The 13,229-nt window shown below is 39.0% G+C and overlaps 1 non-coding gene across 1 annotated transcript; it reads left to right on the top strand.

Moving 5' to 3' along the window:
- Positions 1–5,765: 5,765 nt before the first annotated feature.
- LOC140685587 (U6 spliceosomal RNA) lies at positions 5,766–5,872 on the top strand. Its single transcript, XR_012058851.1, has one exon. It is a non-coding gene; the product is annotated as a U6 spliceosomal RNA (small nuclear RNA).
- Positions 5,873–13,229: the final 7,357 nt, after the last annotated feature.

Raw genomic sequence — 13,229 nt, forward strand, 5'->3', positions numbered from 1 at the left:
TCCTATACATTCCTTCTCTGGAGAGTACTGAAGACTATACTTCACCAAAATGATGGAGCAAACCAAGAAGTAGGAAGAATAGAAAAGTAGGAAACAGGGACTCCTACACAGAAGAGAGGCGATGAAATCCCCAGAATGACGAGAAGGAAGATCCCAGGAGGAGAGTTTGTACCAGGTACTGATGACAAGCAGCTCAGAAAGGGAAAGATCAGAAGGCTGCAGGAGGCAACATCAGTGGGATATTTGATGGACTGAATAGATCAAGAGCACATTCAGACAACCAACAAGTCCTTTGGGCTGAATCAGTAATAAGTTCACAGAAAAGTAAGCAAACATGAAATCAAGACAATTGTTAACTTTAGGGAAAATAAAAAGTTGAACTAGAAAGGAAAGGTAAACATGGAAAAATACTGTTAAGTGGAAAAATCTAAAGTACATTTTATGATGTGTGTATTCTGCCACCATTTGTGATTTTCTAAAAAGGACAGCAAAGCACAGACACATTTATACGGGCATGGAATACCTCTGGAAAGCCAGTCAAGAACAGCTGTCTTTTGAGCGAAAGAAACTAAGGGAATGGACTGAGTGGCACTGAAATTATTTCACTCATTTCTTAGCTGAGTTTTGAGACTTGTGCCATGAACGTGTGTGACTTTTTCTAACAAACGAGCAAATCAAATGACTTCTCAAAACCAAACCAAACCAAACCAAAATAAAACAAAAGAGTAGCAGAAAGTAGAGGAGTAAGACATCTTAGTCCCTCCAGATAGATAATCCCTTCCAGAAAGCATGGCGGCCCCGGATTCACAGTCTCACTAAAGCTGGACGAAAGCACATTTGCCCGGGTGAAGGACATGTTAAATAATTATTTTTCCCCTTTAATAAGAAACATCTAAGAAAAAGAGCCTGGAGTTTTCATTTGCAAATGAAACTCCTTTATTTTAAAACCCTAAGTGTCTTTTCCTTTGGTCTCCTATAGGCAGTTTTTATAGGCATTTTAAAAAATTATCTCTGCTCATTAATTGAAAATTTTACCTAGAATCAAAATATCAAATACTCACTGATGGGTATATATCCAGAAAAAAAAAAGTTGTAACTTCTCAGCAAATAGGTAGCTTAAAAAATTAGATCATGAATCAAGTCATATTGTCCCCTGAGGCGCTGGTGACTTTTGTTGCCAATTGTTTTTGGACTCAATCTTTTTATCAGAACAATAACAAAATAACAGAAATAGTAACGTTTTCTCTAAGCGTAGCTCCCATTTATTAATGATTTTTCTCTTTAAAATGAGCCCTTGTAACATCTCTCATTTGGTCCTCAGCAGTGCTGAGGTAGGCAAAGTAGTTGTTATCCCTGTGGTTTAAAACAAAACAAACAAAAAATTTGAGTGCCACTGAAATTAAGTCTTGGTCAAGCTGACCCCACCGATAAATAGTGAAGCAGGAGCTGGAATCCAAATGTTCCAATTACAACTCCAGGCTTTTTCCACCGTCTTGCTGCCACCTGACACCAATCTCACTAGATCATTTGACTCTCAGATGGATAATGGTCATGATAGCCCAGGAGGAGGCTAGAACATCATGCAATAAAACATTATCATTATTTACAGCACAACCCTAATGAAGCAATTTACTACAACACTAATCAGTAAACCAAATGCAGTGGCTTGCCCTATTTACCTCAAGGAAATGCTGTAAATGTAATTAACCTTTTTTAATTCATCAAGTAGAAGAGCTTCCGGGAGATTTTTTTTCTTTTAATGTGTGTACATTCAAGCTGTAGATCAATGCAGAGGTGCATGTGAATTCCTCTGTGGTGAGTGTAGCCCAGAGGCAGAAAACTTCATTTGGCTGTTCTGCTTCCCCATCCTCACTGCAGTCAGCTTAGAAACTCCTTTGGTTTCACCCCGTGGAAGCATCCCAGAGGCTGTTTCCCCTTCAAAAGGTTGTAAAGTAGCAAGTGGAGAAGCTGGGGGAGGGGGATAGCTTTTAATAATAAAGACATAATAGATAATTCAGAACAAGAAGACTTGTAAAGGACCTAAAAACGAATTTCACAAGAGAAAAGCCAACAGAAATTAAAAGTATTGCAACAATCATAACACCCAATGAAGAGGAAAACATGTTTAGAGGCCATGGTGCCAACACGGTTTTTCACTCATTAAATAGCACATGTAGACAAGAGGGTGAGAGGGATCCACACTTACCCTGTCCTTTTCCTCCTCTTCCAGGAAGAGAATTAAGTTCCAGAAGAGAAGAGAATTTAAATGACACTTGTTACTCTAAACATAACGTGGACACATACATGTTGCTGTGTATTTACCGGAAAAACACTACAGAGCTCCCAGTATCCTGTGGTCAATGTGTTTACAGTTTTGATTAGATCAAGCATGAAATATTACATAGAAACTCCTCTGTGCATTGACATCAGCACATCCCACCACTAAACCACATACCACGGGCTTGTTTACACTTCTTGAACGATTAGACCACTTCTTGAATGACATACTGTATTTTTCCAAGTGTGTAGCAATGATCACTTTCATGGGGTTCACAAACTGATCATGTTCAGAATTGATCAGGCTAAAAATCATGTCAAATGTGGTCCAACCTCCTCACCCCAGACTTACTGACTCAGTCTCCAGAGAGTGAATCTTGCATTCCTTTTAAATTGGCTTTCCAGATGATTGTTAACGACACAGAAGTTTGAGAACCTTCAAACTCTGGGACTCCCACTTGAGTTATACAATCCATAGTGCTTAGTGAGGACACTGAACTTGTTTTTTTACCTGCATAATTCATTTACCTGTTTAACCAGCAACTATTTTATTGTGTTTTTCCTATGTATCATACCTTGTTCTAGATAACAAAATATCCTATTGAGCAAAACACACAGGGTCCCTGCCCCTCCCTAAGGCATTTACAGACTAATGAATCCCAGGGTTTCAGAAGATTATCTTGAAGAGTTTGGGCAACCACCACAATGGTCGTCAAAATCACCTGGGAAGCTTGTTAAGCATTATGCATATTCAGCAGATCTGGAGTGGATTTTTGGATTCTACGCAATCAACACACTTCCCAGGTGATCATAACCACACTTTGAGAAACCCTATTCTGGAGAGTTGGGATATGGAATACTTAATACTTATTTAGATTCTGCCCAACATTTTCCTTCCAATTATTCAAGCCACTCGTTTCCATGAGCTGTAATTATACATATGTGTATTTAGTAACTCAGCAAGGATTTGGCAAGTACTGCTGCGCACCTACTACATGCCTCACTCCCTGACGGACACTAGGAAAACAAAGACTGAAAGGATCTGTTTCCTCCCTCAGGGAGCTGACACAGAGGGAGGCTTGTCAGCTATGAATTTTCTCAAGTGCCACAGTAATTGTTACAGACAAAAGTGAGTTCGAAGCATGGACGAACAGTGATTCACTGTGCCAGGGGAATCTGCAAGCTGTTCACAGAGGAAATGACTTGCAGGCAGGCTTAAGGAGTCCTACCAGGCAGAGAAATATATAAGGGTACACTACGTGCTAGGCATGGTGTAGAGTATTTGGTAAACAAGATCTCATTGATTTTTGCAACATCCTTTTAGGTAAATGCTTTCACGATCACAATTTTATAGAAGAGGAACTTGCAGCCAGAGAGGATGCACGACTTCCTATAGGTCACATGCCTGGTGAGTGGCTCAGCTGTCACGCCCAGGGGATAGGACGTCAGAGCCTGCAGGCTGAGATGCTCTCCTCTGTGCATCAGAGAGGAGAGAACTCTAAGGGGAAGAGCCCAAAGGCCTGGGAGCCCCTGTTTGATCATCCAGGGATCTCCAACAGCACGGGTCCGAAGCAGAACCCATGTGGAAGGAGGAGGAAATAGAGCAGAAATGTGGGTCTTGATTCCACAAGACATAAAACTGGTCTCCTTACTTTACACTCTGATCTTTACACTTACATTTTCAGGCTTCAGTACAAGAATCCTTCACGTAGGCAAAAAGTACTGCAGTTGATCCTTATTATCTGAAAATTTCCAATTTGTGACTCATCAACTCACTCAAATTTATTTATAACCCCAAAATCGATACTCTCAGTTTTGTCATAGTCATTTGCAGACATGCACATGTTCAGAGTCCTGAAAACTTAAAGTTCCCCCAATGCTCAAGTTCTTGGCTGAGCTCAGCTCTCATTGTATAAGTAAGTGTGCTTTTTACAGGTTATTCGGTGCCACGGTTTTCACATTTTTGTGCTTTCTCTTGGTGAATTTTCTGTTTGAAATGGCCTCCAAGCACACTGCTGAAGTGTTCTCTGGTGTCCCTAAAAGCAAGAAGTCTGGAATGTGCATTATGGTGAAGATATGTCTTAGAAAAGCTTCCTTCAGGCATGGATTATAGAGCTGTTGGCCAGGAGTTCAACGTTAATTAAATATAAATTGTAGTATTACATTTAAAACACATAGTATATATTATAGTTTATATTATTATACATTACAATTATTACGTATGCTATATTATATCCTATGATGTAGACATTATTCAGCATTGAACTTACAGTCAACAGTAATATATCTCATGTCTGAAGGAAGTTTATCAAACACTTGTATGTAATATCTAACACACATAATGTGTCTTTAAACAGAAACACACATAAAACAAGGCTATGCACTGATCAGCTGACAAAAATGTGATCAGACGTTTGTAGGAACACAATCCTGTATTTCATTGAAAGACAATGGTTCAGTATTTGTTAATTCAGCGTTCACAGTGACTGAATGGAATATAACTGCTGCAAATAAAAAGAAGAGCCTGTATTTGTATTTTCAGAAGTGAAATGAAATCAATAATAATGATAATACCTTTCATATATTGAGCACCTGCTCAGATACCATGCCAAGTGCCAAGTGCTTATTAGCTATTTTAATTTTGTGACAATCATATGAGGAAAGCATTACTATAACTGCTATTCTACAGAGGAGGAGCAAAGACACAAAGAGATCAGTTATCTTCTCAGGATTTTATAGCTAATTAAGTAATAAAGACAGAATTGGACACTAGGTCTGACTTCAAAGCCCAGGTGATTATGTAAACACTTCTTCCGTCCTAACTCTGGAATTAACGAAGCCCCATTTGTAAGTACCAGTTTCATCATTATGCGTTCTCTAATGGAAGGAATTTCAGATGAGGATTTTATTTGTTGGGTCATTGGTGTTACCTTCACTGTCTTTCTACATGTTAATAAATCGGTCCTTTGATTTGCACACTTGTATTCTTCAGTTCCTGACGGGTTCATCTTCAGAACAGAATTTGATCAGTTCTAGATGGATATGTCTTACACAGCAAGGTGGGTCATTAACATAAATGACCTTAGACTTCTCTATACTATTTATGCAACTTCCTGTAAACCTATAATTATTTCAAAATACAAAGTTTTTAAAAATGACCTTTAAAGTCCCTTCCAAACCTGAAATTCCATGCTCTCCTGATCTTGCTTTCTGTTGATGCTCAGCATGGGATGGTGTAATTGTACATGTTAAAGAAACTCTGGAGGAGCAGAGACAGCAGTGCTTCACTGCTGCTTAGGAAGATCAAGTTTCTAAGTGGTGATATCCCCAAAAGTCTGAGGCTGTTTAAAGACAATGTACCTACACAGATACTGTGAGGACACTTTCAGTGGAAGGCCAAGTTAATAAGACAGAAGTAGACCACATCTGTGTTGCAAAAGACAACAGTATTACCATAGTGGATCTGACTTGCTTTAAAATAGCTTACAGTGCTCGCTTCAGCAGCACATATACTAGAATTGGAACGATACAGAGAAGATTAGCATGGCCCCTGCGCAAGGATGACACGCAAATTCGTGAAGCGTTCCATATTTTAAAAAAATTTAAAAATAAAAATAAATAAATAAATAAAATAGCTTACACTTTCTTTGTGGAAATAACAGAATATAACCATTCATCTAAACATCCAAAGTTATTATAAAACAGTATCATTAGGAGACAATTCAAAAATACTAAATGCAAAAGAAACAAACAAAGAAAAACCCCAGAAAACCTACCTGACTTTTTCCCCATTGACACACCACATAATATGATATATATTTAGAAGTCTGAACTTCTCATCAGAAATACAATAGGGACAGTTTGGGGATGTCCTGATTTTAATGACATAAAATTTCAGCCAATTTATTTAAATAGCTCTTTGGACTTCTAACTACACTGTTTAGAACCATAACAATGTTGTCAATGGGAAACTAATGCACAAAACCCAGCCTAAGTAAAGAACAAGGAAACCCAAAACACGAGAGGCTATCCAGTCATTCCCAATCTTGATGACTCGTGAAATCTACTGGCTAAGAATTGCAGTCAATTTTTTAAATGCCCTTTTTAAAAACCACAGAGATAGCTGCCAGTTTACCACATGAACAGCCCTAATATAATGGAATTAATTTTTGGAAATTATGTATCTAGTGGGATGTGAAGGTCATTCTTACAAAGTATTAAACCATCAACCAAATGCTAATGCCTCACATGTATTCAAATAGGAACACCCCACTGAATATTGATTTGATCAAGTTTCAGCCATGTTTGTGTTCCTCCTGCTGAATCTGTGATCAAGTATTCATAACCTCAAAAGACTGGAAGAAGTTTTATCCATGTCCATGATATCATGTGATGTCACACTGACATTTCAAAAGGTGCAAAATAAAACAAATGTCACCAGGGAAGAGCCAGTTGGCCATATACACAAGCCACACAGGGTGACAGATCCTCAATTACATTTATCTTTTATTATTTATTACATTTGTCTACATATTTACCAATATGATTTAGTCAAAAAGCTTATATTTTACTTTCTGGTTTGAATCACATTGACCTGTGTGTGTTTTTTCAAACTTGGCTCATCCAGGCAATTGACTCTTACAGATTCAACTTAGGCCTTTCCCTGGAAATCGTTTGTAAGATGAATCTAAGTATAATGTGAGCATGTTTGGAAATGTGGAGGATATTTAAATTTCAGACTTTCAGCCTTCTTGTGAGGGTTGTTTGATTTAGAGTAGAAGCTAAAAGCATATTCCTGATGTATTTTGGATTGAGGGACTCTCTTCAAGCAAGGGCTGATGAATATGTATTTCTTCCAAACAATACTTAGGCTTTGTCCACAAATAAATGTACTGAAAACTTTCCGTAAGCTTTTGATAAGTTGAAAATTTGATCAATTGAAAGTTACATCCATGAAAGAAATAACTGATAAGCTGGACTTCATTAAGATTAAAAACTTCTGATCTGCCAAAGACAATGTCAAGAGAATGAGAAGACAAGCCACAGACCGGCAGAAAATATTTGAAAAAAAAAAAAGGCACCTTATAAAGGACTATTATTAAAAATGCACCCCAAAAAAACTCTTAAAACTCAACAATAAGAAAATAAACAACCCAATTAAAAAATGAGACAGGGATCTTGAAAGACATCCCACCAAAGAAGATAAACAGATAACAAATAAGCAAATGAAAAGATCCTCTACATCATGTCACCAGAGAAATGCAAATTAAAACAAAAAGATACTCCTACACACACCATTAGAATGGCCAAAATCTGGAACACTGACAATATCAAATGCTGCTGAGGATGTGGAGCAACAGGAGCGCTCATTCATTGCTGGTGGGAATGCAAAATGACACAGCCACTTTGGAAGGCAGTTTGACTGTTTCTTTCAAAACTAAACATACTCTTACAATGTCACCCAGCAACTGTGCTCCTTGGTATTTCCCAAAGGAGTTGAAAACATGTCTACACAAAAACCTCCACATGGATGTCTATACCACTTTATTCATAATTGTCAAAACTTGGAAGCAACCAAGATGTCCTTCAGTAGGTGGTTCATACAGGTAATGGAATATTATTCAGTGCTTAAAAAAAAACAAAAAACAAATGAGCTATCAAATCATGAAAAGACATGGAGGAACTTTAAATGCATATTACTAAATAAAAGAAGCCAATGTGAAAAGACTACATACTGTATGATTGCAACTATATGATACATTCTGGAAAAGGCAAAACTATGAAGACACTAAAAAGATCAGTGGTTGCCAAGGGTTGGGGATGAGGAAGGATGAATAAGCAGAGCACAGAGCATTTTTAGAGCAGAGAGTATACTCTGTATGATACTACAATTATGGATACATAGCATAATACGTTTGTCCAGACCCATAGAATGTACATTAAGAGTGAACATCACTAAGGTTATAGACTTTGGGTGAGTATAATGTGTCAATGTAGGTTCACCAGTTGTAACAAATGTACCATCTAGCGGAGGATGTTATATTAGGGGAGGCTATGCATGCGTGGGAGCAGAGGTTACATGGGGAATCTCTGTACCTTCCCCCCATTTTGTTGTGAGCCTTAAACAGCTCTAAAAAAATAATGTATTAAAAAATTGAAAGCTACATTTGAAAATCAAAGAGTTCTAAATTTTGACCATAAAATTCGAATTATGCCCTCAATAGTCATTGTACCACTTGAAAATATAAGTTAGCTGTGCTCGCCAGATATATACAGCATAATGTAAGCAAATGATTCCTTTGATTCTGCTTTCATAAATCAGAAAACAATACATTTGCCTGAATTATCACTGCAGCCATCCATGGTTGTCAGGCCACATTGGTTGGATTTCCCTTGAAGACCAATTCAAAACATTATCAGACTGCAAAACTGTTCATAAACTTTCTTTGTTTTTTATTACCATAGCCACAACTCACCCACTAGTAAGATTGTGAGACATCATTTGATATTTATACTTTTCTATTTTATTAAAACTGTCATTTCTGTCAAGTCTAATTTTTTTTTGGCACAGCTCAATTTCTTTTTAGACCCTGAGCCTGGCAGCCCCTGTTAATTTGAATGTTCAAGTTCTATTACTCTGTTGCATACAAAATAAAATTGCCTGCGGGGCTCTGGAGCTGCCTGCATCTCTAACCTCATCTTGTCCACCACTTTCCTTCCTCTCTACGTTCCATTCACATGCCCATGGTCTGCCTTTTTTTTTTTTTTTCCCACTTATTGACTGACCTGTCAAGGTCTTTCCTGCCTGACAGCCTCCATGTTTGCTATTCCCTCACCACAACACTCTGCCCCCACATCTTTACCTGGATGAGACCTTCTTATAAGTCAGTTCTCAATGGCTAGAGAATCTTCCCAAACATCCAATCAAATGCAGCCAACTTATGTCCACTTCCCTAAGGAAATTTCTATGAAATCATCTGGTTTCATTTCCCTCCCTGGATTTACCACCATCTAAACAATACTGCTCATTCATTAGTCTACCGGTTTTTGATGTAGTCCAAATGTATCGTACTACAGCTTGAAGAAAAATGTCAAGCCTGGGTTCTGTCTTTGACATGAAATAACCCAGAGAAGGCCCACAGGTAGGAAGAATCCCTGCAGAAACCTCAGTGTCCCCTCCATGCACTGTAATATAAAATGTATATGTTATAGGCAATAGTTATGCTGCTGAAAAATTGTATGTGAGTGCTTTTATTTTTTAAAATTTTCTTAGAAATCAAATTATGTTTCAACTTTTTTTAATAGGAAACTCACTATTTAAGGACCATTAATGCCAATTTGCTTATAAATCATTTTTTCTTTTAATTATGACCTTCTATAATTAAGAAAATAAAATATATTCATTGCAGACAATTTAAGAAATGCAAAAATGTATAAAGAAAAAATTTAAATGACATCTTATCACAGATAACATCCTAGTAGTATTTCTACTTGGTCTTTTACTCCATGCACATAAACATGTATATTCATTATGAATGCACAGCCCTATAGTGTGAGCAATTTAGAAGCCTACTTTTTATTTAACATTTCATTGAATTTTCCTATGTCATAAAATATTTCCTAAAATAAAATATTTAAGAGCTATATGGTATTTCTTCAAGTATACCACAATGTATTTAGCAAATCTTTTATTATTGAGCATTTAAGTTACTGACAAAATTTTGATTATTATATATCAAAGTGTGATGAATATGATCATACAAATGTATACTCAAAATCATATCAGATTTAGACCAAATGTTCCGCCAAATGGACCTGTCTATTCAAGAAACACACAGCTGACACATTTATTAAGGTAAATCTAGATTGGTGCTCTTTTTTTAAAAGATAGCTGAGACCAAAAATCAAATGACAACACACAACTAAGTACTTAGCCAAAAGACTCACCACTTCTCTTCATCGGTGCAGGTTAATTAAACAAAACTAGCTGTCCTTGCCTGAACATATAACAGACAAGACCCAGGGCATTTCAGAGAAAAGATAATTACATGATGAACCTATGCGACATTTCACACTTCTCCAATATTAGATTCAGAAGGAGAACTTGGTTCTAGATCAAACCAACCACAGAAAGATCAGAGAAGACAGAAGATGGTTTGAAGGAATCATATACTGTGTCATGATACAGTCTGAAGACATTGCTTCTAGAGGTTTGATCTCAGGCAGTTCACCTGTGCCCTGAGATTTTCACTAGTGGAAATGGAGATAATACCTACTTCATGGACTTCTTTTAGGCATTAAATGGGACAAACTCCTAAGTCAGTATTCTGACAACACACTAGATGCTCGGTAAGTATTGGCTCTCTTAACCTGTAAGGTCCTAAAGGAAGACAAAGAATCATACACTAAAAACCAAGCAATCACAACAAAAGTCTCAAGTTATAATCAAACGGATACAAACATCAGAGAGCAGAGCAGGGCCAAGGTGTAAATAAACAGCTGAGGACCAGAAAGGAGGCAAAAGCGGGCAGGGTGGGGAAGGCGGGCAGGTAAGAAATCAAAGGTGAAAAACACTCATCTGGAGAAGCTGAAAGCGTCGGGAAGGGGGTGGAGGGGGCCAGGCTGGCAGATCGGAACAAGAACGGGTTCCTGGGCAGCTAAGACAACCGCTGGTAAAAGTGTTACAGATGCTCTCTGTGAGCAGCTGCTGGATCAAACAGGGCTCGTGTGGGCCTGGAAGGTAAGTCAAAGCACCTGCTGGAGCTGGGAGTGGTGGGACGAGCCTCAGGCATGTCAGACACCCCAGGCATTGGCGTCCCAACAGCAGTGTCGGCAAAGAACAGCTGCACATCAGTTAGAATGCAGTCAGGAGCGAGGGATGGGAAATCCAAGTAAGAAACAGAAACAAGTTTGTTTACTTAAAAAGTCCAAAGGTAGATGCGGCTGGTTTAAAAATTCACTGCTGTCATCACAGTCCCAGACACTTCCCATCCTTTCAGAAAGTCATTCCCTTTCATGCCAGAAATGTCTGCCCACTTGGTCACAAAAAGTCTGGGAAACACGCCACATGTCACACACACAATGTCCCAAACAGGAACCAAAAGGGTGGTGGGAAAGAAGACTTTTTCATCACGTTCTTCTCTCTTATCAGAGAGCACAAGAGGCCCCAAACCTCCAATTATGTTGCCGCGGCTTGAACTGTGGCCCCACATCCACTCCTAGGTGGCTGCTAGCCGAGAAGAACATGGCTGCTCCTCCCCTCTCAGATCAGCCACGACTCCTCCAGGGAGGTACTTCAAAGGGGACACTACATTGCACTTCTACTACCATGAAGGAAGCCGACTGCAGCTGGGAAAGACCCCCAGAAGAGTGTCAGAGGTTACAAAGGGCACTGGATCTAGGTCGGACAACCCGGGTATTGGCCCTGTCACTTTCTGCTTGGGGATGCTGATAACCTTTAAGACAATGTTCACTCTTCTGTAAACTGGAGATAATACTGCTCTCACAGGCGCTTATCATTACATTATGTTATGAGGATTAAATGAGATAATGCCTGTGACAGAGCTTTGCAACCCGGCACGTGAGAGGGTCTAGATATGATTTTAGTTGAATGACAGCAGGGCACTTGCTTTTAGCTTATGCCATCGGTAAGACAAGTGAAGGTTCATTCAAGAAGAAAGGTACAACGTGGTGTCATGATGATTATTACAGCTTTTATTAGAGAGTTGGCAGACAAACCATTGTCATTGGTAATATACACTAAATAGCAAATTGGGTGGCCTGGAGCTTCTGAAAGCACACTGAGCCTACCCTGAAGATATAACACTGAAAATTGTTTACAGTACATCAGACACAGCAGAAGCCACTTTAAATATTCTGCAAAAGACAGAAAAGTCTTGACTGCACCCCAGCAGGAAAATAACCTGTCGAAATCTCAGCAGAAGCAATTTTCAACTTATCGAACACTGAATATTACATGCTTGAGTTTCTCCTGGAACAAAACTCCGTGCATGAATAAACAGGTAAATGCAAGGGAGACTAACCAGATGTTTCTGTAACCTGTCTCACAAGAAGCAGCTAACAGCCATGAGAAGGTGACTGTTACCTCTGTTGCTGATAAATCAACCCAGCATCTTGGCCGTGACAAGAGGGAAAACATTCAACGGCCAGAGTGATGTAACCATCTGATTACACAGAGACTTTGCAAAAGCATCTGTCATTGGGCCCAGGCTGTACTGATTTCTACGTCGCACTATCATGACTGCCTGGAAACTGTTTTGTGAATTATTTCTATGTTGGATCAGGAGTCGGAAGTTTTCAGGTCAGGGTGGTTGGGTAATGACAGAGGGTCAGCAGGCTGCTGGGGTTTCCCTTTTTCTCGGTGCAGAGGGAAGAGCATGATCAGGAAGCCATGATGAGCCCAGAGCCTTATCTCCACCAGGCTGTGGGGACATGAGGAAATGGTGCAGAGGGATGGGCCAGGCTGTCCTTCTGCTAATCACCTCCAAGCTCCAGGCTTTTCCCCTGACTCTCCTACCCCTGTGTATTCATGTATGGTCTTCCAGTTAAATGTCACAGTGTGTAAATAACTTGGCCTCATCACCTTTCTCACCTGCCATTATGTCTCTTTCACACTTAACTGCTTCTCCTTTCTGAATACACTTTTATAATAGCCTCACCCTGGAGATGCTGCAATATAGAAGGCCAAGAGGTAGATGTTGCTGCCCAATTAGCTATTATTTATGCCATGTACAAGCCAGAAAAAGGATAAAAGGTAGGAAAAATAAGTACTACACTGGAAAGGGATGTAGGGAACAAGAGTGAATTAGCAAGAAGAAACAGGAGCAGGAAAAGGGGCCTGTTCAGTTTAGCTTAGCAAATACTCGACAGAGCGCCCAGTGCATGCAGACACCAGGCTAAGTTTTGGAAATTAAACAGTGAATGAGAAGTTG

This window comes from Vicugna pacos, chromosome 14, assembly GCF_048564905.1.
Source record: "Vicugna pacos chromosome 14, VicPac4, whole genome shotgun sequence".
In the NCBI taxonomy this organism is placed as follows: Eukaryota; Metazoa; Chordata; class Mammalia; order Artiodactyla; family Camelidae; genus Vicugna; species Vicugna pacos.